The following is a 7,594-nucleotide window of genomic DNA, read 5'->3' as shown; positions in this document are numbered from 1 at the left end:
CCAGACCTGTGGACTCCTGATATGCCGGTAGTGACTGGATTGCTCAGATAGTGATATTTCTTCAGAAAAAGATGTTTCTCAGTGCGTTGAGTGAAAGATAACTCAGTATTAATTTGAACTTCAACCTTAAGGACAATTTTGTAATGAAGTGAGGAAAAAACTTTGAAATAGTCTCTTCTACATTGATGTGTACTAACTTGGCAAGTAGAAAATATTGGTCAGAAATTTTAGACCTAGAATTGCAGTTTTTTTCTTCATGGAGGAAAAAAAATTAATTGAATTTACTTGGGTGACATTGGTTTGCAAAACCATACAGGCTTCCGTAGTACACTCAACAAAACATCATCTGCACACTGAACTGTGCGCCCATTGCTCTAAGCAAAGTCTCTTTCCATCCTCATTTCCTCCCCTTTGCCCACCTCCATCTACCCCCAACCCCTCTTTCCTGCTGGCCATTAGCACACTATTTTTTTTGTCTCTGTGTTATGTGCATATGATACTTGGTTGGTCCTCTAACCTACTTTCATCCAGTCCCCCAAACCTGTGTCCTTTGGCAGCTATCAGTCTGATTTCATGGAGAAAAATTTAACATGACAGCAGAGTCAAAATCTGGATAAACTGGATAAACATATAGATTGTTTTTAGGTTAAAGAGTGAGTCACAACGTAATTTATTTTACCAGCTCTTCTTTTTAAGGCTGGTCACTACCAGTAGCTATATTGTTGGTAATGCTCTTAACAAGATTGCTATTGGTAGAGTTGAAGGAAAATATTTGGTTATGGGGACCCTGAGTCATGTGCATCTGAACTCCATTTCTTTATTCAGGGGGATGTCCCTCTTTAAGAATGGTGATGGAAAGTGTATTCCACCTCTTACTATAGATAGAGTTTGAAATTGCCAGTTACTGGCTTTTTTGGTCTCCTTTGCTGCTAAGGGCATGGTGAAATCGGTGTGTTGTTTGGATGCACTTGCTTTGAACTTTGAATTGGGAGCAGCTGAGGCAATGAAGCAGGGACCATAGAGAATTCATTCTGGCGGTGGGTGGCAGCTCAGGCAGCCATATGAGTCCTGGGTAGAAAAGTGGGACCACAATGACAGCATCAATGTTGGGTCTGGTGGCAGTGGTAGAGGCTATGTCTGCTGAGTGAGGTGGTGCATGGATGTCTTCTGCAGAATGGCTTCGTGATGTCACTCTGGCTGTGGTTTTGGAAATCCCTTGTTTCTCTCCATCTTCCAGAACTGAACCTTCATGGCAGTTTTATGAGCCACTCAAGATCTTTTCAAGAAATTTCTCACCAAGCGTGTTCTTGCAGCTGAGAGCCTTACCTAGTACACTTTGTTTACATGTGATGAGAATTTCAGTATTAATAGAAGAAGGACCATAATTGGTTATCTTTTTCATTACAGAAAGTATTGGACCTTGGTGGTGATTATACTGACCAGGTAGGAAAAAGACTGATTATTTTAACACTGACATATTCAAGCTGTCATGTGTCCTTTAGTCCCTCAGAAAAATATATATACATTGAAATACCCATTAATAGTATCTTGAAAACATAGTTACTGTATTAGATCTTTGACAAAGTTCTGGGTAACCTTTCAGCAATTATACAAAAATAGTTTGAAAAAGAGTAAAATGACAGTTGCCATTATGCCTGAGTTTACAAAGTTTTGTAAGATTGAGAGAGGAAAGACATTTCCCAGATGCTTGGAAATCAATTAATTTTGGAGTAATGGGTAAAATATTGTGTCTTTTTGTTTTCTCCATATTGGCGAAACAAATGAGTTGGTTTAAAAATACTTAAGATTCAGTTCAAATCTGTGATTCTGATATATAGAGTATATATGTATATATAATTTGGGAATTCATTGTAGAAATTATATATAATAATTATATGTAATTATAATTACATATGTAATTGTCTACTCTAAATGGACTTCAAACATGAATGGTAGTGGATGCTCCAAAAATCAATAAAAAGTGATTTTTTATTTTAGAAAGGAAAGAAGAAAAATAGAAGAAGGAACTAAGTCACCTTTGAAAGAGAGATTTAGTGGCGGGACATCTGTCAGAATCCCTATGTAGTTTTAATTGGTTCAGGTCAGTCAAATGGGTTAAGTTGGGAATACTGGTTTGTAAAAATTTGCTAAGAATACTTGTAACCATTACTAGTTAAATTTACAAACAAGAACATTAGTTATAAATGCTTGTTTCCTTCAAGGACAATAAGAATCATATAATTAGATTTCCATTTTTACTGCGGCCAACCAGAACCTCAGAGCTAAGCCTGAGGTTACATTTTAGTAACTCTATAGTATTTAATACCTGCTTCCTATGCTAGTCAGTCCACACCAGTCTGACACATCTTAACACTCAATTATATTTTTGTTGGTCTTGTATTTTTATTTATACATTTTTATTTTATAGCACATATTTAAAAATAAACTGTCATATTCTTTATGGCATCAGAGAAGACTTTGAGAGATGCAGGTTTATTTTAACACTGAAAGATGCTAAAAAAATCATTCACTTTCTTCATTTATTGATGAAATTGACAAATTATTGGTTTCCTTGCAGGCGTGTTCCACCTGCAGCCCGTGGGCTGCATGCAGTCCAGGATGGCTATGAATGCAGCCCTATACAAAATTGTAAATTTACTTAAAACATTATGAGTTTTGTGTGTGTGTGATTATGGGTTTTTTTCCCCCCCAATGTATTTAATGTGTGGCTCAAGGCAACTCTTCTTCCAGTGTGGCACAGAGACACCAAAAGGTTGGACACCCCGCTTTAAAGTTTTTTATTATATAACTTTATATAGTTTTTATTAAAAACTGAAAAGAAAACTAGAAATGGATGAGCCTTGGTTTTCACATCTGTGAAATAGAGGGGTTAGTCACAACACCGTCCAAAATTCATTCTAGCTTTGTCTTTGATCATTGGCAGCAGAGCTGAGTTTCTCTCTCCCTCTCTTCAGTGGCAGGAACACTTTGTCACTGTCCCTCACCCAAAGCACAACAGAGGGGGTGTGACAGTCTTGACCGGTCCTCACTTCTAGATGACCCAGCCTGTAGTTTGGGATGATTTGAAGTCTGCCTGTTTTTTGTTTTTGTTTGTTTGTTTTTGTTTTTTTTAAGTATCAAGGAGGGATATTTTGTGAACCCCGAATTTATTTGTTTTTTTCCTTTGTATTCAACAAAAGTAATTTAAGTTCACAAGAATAAAGATGATGACAGCAGCCTGGGCTTTAGCTTTGAACACTTTCCAGTTTCATGTCATATTAAGCAGAATGGTAAGTAATATGCACGTATTTCAATAAAATACATGAAAAACTTTGCACTTTGTTAAGACATTTTTTTCACAGTGTGTTTTTTCAATTCTGGAAGTCTGTGAGAATCTGACAAACTGTCGCTAAGTGGAGGTAATATGGGAGGACACTAAAAATGAATTATGTCTGATTCAGTGATGGTAGCGGTAGGAAGGTTTACATGTTATAATAAAATATGAAGAGCACCAGCATGCATTTTATTAAAACATATGTCCTAGTATCCTTAAGACTGCTTTATTTTGTATTTTAAAGAAACAGGAATGGATATATTACATTTATATGAAACAATTACATTAATATGCATGGTAAAGGATATCTTATTGCAGAATACCAAGGTTAAAAATGTTCTTTAAACCTAACGTTGAGGTATATTGTAAAGATAATTTCTATTATAAGATGTGTCATAATTTCTATTATAAAAGGTAAAATTAGAGCTTGATCATGACATATAGTGTAAGCATCTCCCTATCACATGCACAGTGAAATATATTGCTTATGATAAAAAATAGTCACATAAGTTTCATGGAAATGAATTGCCTTCTTCAGTATTATCCAGTTTGGAAAGTTTTTTTCTGTTTATTTTATTATAAAATCACACTTTCCAAATTGTCTTCCTGCCCTTCTGGCCACTCCTTCTTGGAGTCCTTTGTGTCTTCGTATCTTCCTGGAAATTACATATTAGCCATTTAGTTAAAAATGCTGTAAAAGGAAAGCCATGCCCTTTTGGAAAGGTGAATAGAAACCTATGGAAATGTCATACATGCAAGGCCACTATGGGCTCAGATCCTTTAGGAATGATGTTTACCAGTGCAGGGATCAATACCAAGCCTTTAATATAGCACCATTGCATGGGTGATTAGCCAGATACATGGCAGCAAATTAATTACATTGAACCACTTCTGTTGTGAAAGGAGCAGTGCTTTGCTTGTGCTGGAATAAACGTTTACTCTGAATGTTGATTTTCCTTCCTTACCATACAATGCTTCTGCCAGTCCAAATCTGTGTACTCACAGAATATCCTGTCTACTGTCATGGTATTCTACATAGCATCACTTCTGATTAAGAAATTTGTCTTCACAATAAATTGGTCTATTTTCATGAAATTCTCTGGTCTTAACACATTCACTATCATTTGAAAGCAGCCAAATTGATAGGATAGTGGACTGGACTTTCAAAGACTCAGCTGTAGTACCAGCTAGGTGATCATACCTTGCAGTGCTAGAGCAGCTATCCTTCCAGATATGGCATATGCACTAAATCAGTGTCCAGTGTATGGTGCTCTTTCTCCCTGGAGTCAGGATTCACATGTTCAGGAATCAAGGAGTAGGAATGGAACTGGCTCTTTGTACTATTACCCCTAGTGGTCTACTAATAAAATTTTTGCTTTCTGTTTCTATGACTGTAAGCTCCACTGGTTTAGAAGTCTCAGTACCAAAGGGAAGAGTGCTTCCAAGTGGGACACAACAATGAATTAAGTGAGCTGGAATTTGAAACTGCCACTGAGCCACTTTAGGCTCCTCAGGTCTCTGAGTCAATGGGCAAAGAAGGTAGAATGCGAGTGCCACTTTTGGTTGTGGTGGTTGATCCTGACTACCAAGTGGAAATTGGGTTGCTATTACACATGAGTTAAGGAGGAGTATATGTGAGATACAGGAGAATCCCAGTGTTTCTTTTAGTGCTCTCATGTCCTGTGACTAGGTTAATAGAAAGCTCTAACAACCCAATTCAGGCAGGACTATTCATGGCCCAAGTGCACCAGGCAAGCTGAAGTGCTTGCTAAGGGCAAAATAGATATGGAATGGGTGGAGGAAGAAGGTAGTTGTAAATACTAGTCATAACCAGGTAACAAGCTTCAGAAAAGGGAACTCTAATATTTATAAGCATTATTTTTTTTAAATTTTATTTTAATTTATTTTTTCAAATACATTTGTCTCTGCCTCCCCCCCCACCACTTTCCCTTGCCCCCTCCCTCCTTCCCTTCCTCAGCTCTTCCCCTTTGGTTTTGTCCATGAGTCCTTGCTATATGTTCCTTGACTTTCCCCTTCCCTTCCCTTCCCTTTCCCTGCCCCCCCCCCTTCCCTCTTGTCTCTGTTGATTTCTTTTCCTTTCAGTGTTGCTGGTCTTATTTTCCTTGCCTCTTTTTATTGTTGGTTAGGTTCCACTTATAGGTGAGATCATATGGTATTTGTCTTTCGCCCCCTGGCTTATTTCGTTTAGCATAATGCTCTCCAGTTCCATCCATGCTGTCGCGAAGTTTAGTAGTTCTTTTTTTCTTTCTGCTTATATGCATTATTTTATGTATGTATATTAAATATTTTTCCCCTTATCATCTAACATAATATGTTAATAGTAACTTTAATATATTATACTATTGTTGAGTGAAATGTTCTATAAATGTCAGTCATGTCAAGCTGATTGACATAAAGTTGTTCAAATGGTCTACATGGTTGCTGATTTTCTGTGAGTTATTGACTGAGGGTTTTGAAATTTCAAACTCTAAATGTGCACTTGCCTATTTCTCTTTGTAGTTCTACCAGTTTTTGATTTATGTATTTTAAAGCTCTGTCATTATGTGAATAAATATTTAAGCTTGTTATATCTTCTGATGAATTATTCTCTTCATCATTATGAAATGACCTTCTTTATCCTTGGTAATATTATATTCTCCAAAATATACTTTTTCTGCTACTAATATCCAAATTTCTTTTGATTGGTTTATCTTTTTAAAAAAATTAAAAAATTTTTAACCCCTTTGTGTCTTTGTTTTTAGATATTGGGTTAGGTTGTTTATCTGAGATTTTTCTGTCTTCTTTAGGTAGGCCTGTATTGCTATGAACTACCTTTGCTGTGTCGCAGTTGTTATGCATTCATTTTCATTCGTTTCCAGATCCTTTTTGATTTCCTTGTTCTAATTGTTAATCCATTCATTATTTAATAACATGTTATTCAGCATCCATATACTTGAATATTTTTTGAGTTTTTTTCCTTGTTGTTGGTTTTTCAGTTTCAAGCGATCATGATCTGGGAATATGCTTGATATGATTTCAATTTTCTTGAATTTGTTAAGGTTTATTTTGTGTTCTACCATGTGGTCTATCTTTGAAAATGATCCATGTGCATTTGAGAAGAATGTATATTTTGATTCTTTGGGGTGACATGTTCTGTAAACATCAATTAAGTCCATTTGATCAAGACTGTCATTCAACGCCACTATATCCTTGTTGATTTTTTGTTTTGGAATACCTGTCCATTGTTGACAGTGGGGTGTTAAAATCCCTTACAATCACTGTATTGCTGTTTATCTCTTTCTTGAAGTCCTCCAAGGTTTTCTTTATATAGGTACTCCTATATTGGGTGAATATATGTTTACCAGAGTTATATCCCTTTGTTGGCCTACTCCTTTAAGTATTATTTAGTGACCTTCTTTGTCTCTTGTTATGGTCTTTGTTTTGAAGTCTATTTTGTCTGACATAAGTATTGCTACCCCAGCTTTTTTTTTTCATGTCTGTTTGCATGAAATATTTTTTTCCATCCCTTTACTTTCAGCCTGTGTATATCTTTTGTTTTGAGGTAGGTTTCTTGTGGATGGCATATATGCAGTTTGTGTTTTGTTATCTATTAAGCTACCTTGTGTCTTTTGATTGGAACATTTAATCCATTTACATTTAAGGTTATTATCAATAGGTACTTATTCATTGCCATTTTTTCCCCCTTGTACCTGTGTTACTTTCTCACTCTCTCTCTCTTCTTCTTCTTCTTCTTCTTCTTAAAGAATCTCTTTAGCATCTTTTGCAATACTGGGTTGGTGGAGATGTATTCTTTTAGCTTTTTTTAATCTGGGAAGCTCTTAATTACTCATTCCATTTTAAATAAGAGCCTTGCCAAATAGAGTAGTCCTGGTTGCAGGTCCTTGTTTTTTATTAACTGGAGTACTTCTTGCCAATCCCTTCTGGTTTGTAATGTTTCTGTTGAGAAATCAGCTGCTAGACGTATTGGAACTCCCTTGTATGTTACTTACTGTTTTTTCCTTGCTGCCTTTAAGATTCTCTCCCTGTCTGTAAACTTTGCCATTTTGATGGCAATGAGTCTTGGGTTCACATTTAGGATCCCTTTGTGTTTCCTGGACTTGCATGACTTTCTCCCTCACCTAGTTAGGAAAGTTTTCTGTCATTAAATTTTTTTCAAATAGGTTTTGATCCATTGTTCCTTTTCTTCTAATTCTGGTATATCTATGATACAAATATTCTTATGTTTCATGTTGTCCTGAA

Source organism: Pteronotus mesoamericanus, unplaced genomic scaffold, assembly GCF_021234165.1.
Source record: "Pteronotus mesoamericanus isolate MK-2021 breed Mesoamerican mustached bat unplaced genomic scaffold, CSHL_Meso_final scaffold_21, whole genome shotgun sequence".
Classification (NCBI taxonomy): domain Eukaryota; kingdom Metazoa; phylum Chordata; class Mammalia; order Chiroptera; family Mormoopidae; genus Pteronotus; species Pteronotus mesoamericanus.
Note: the sequence above shows the minus strand (reverse complement) of the source record.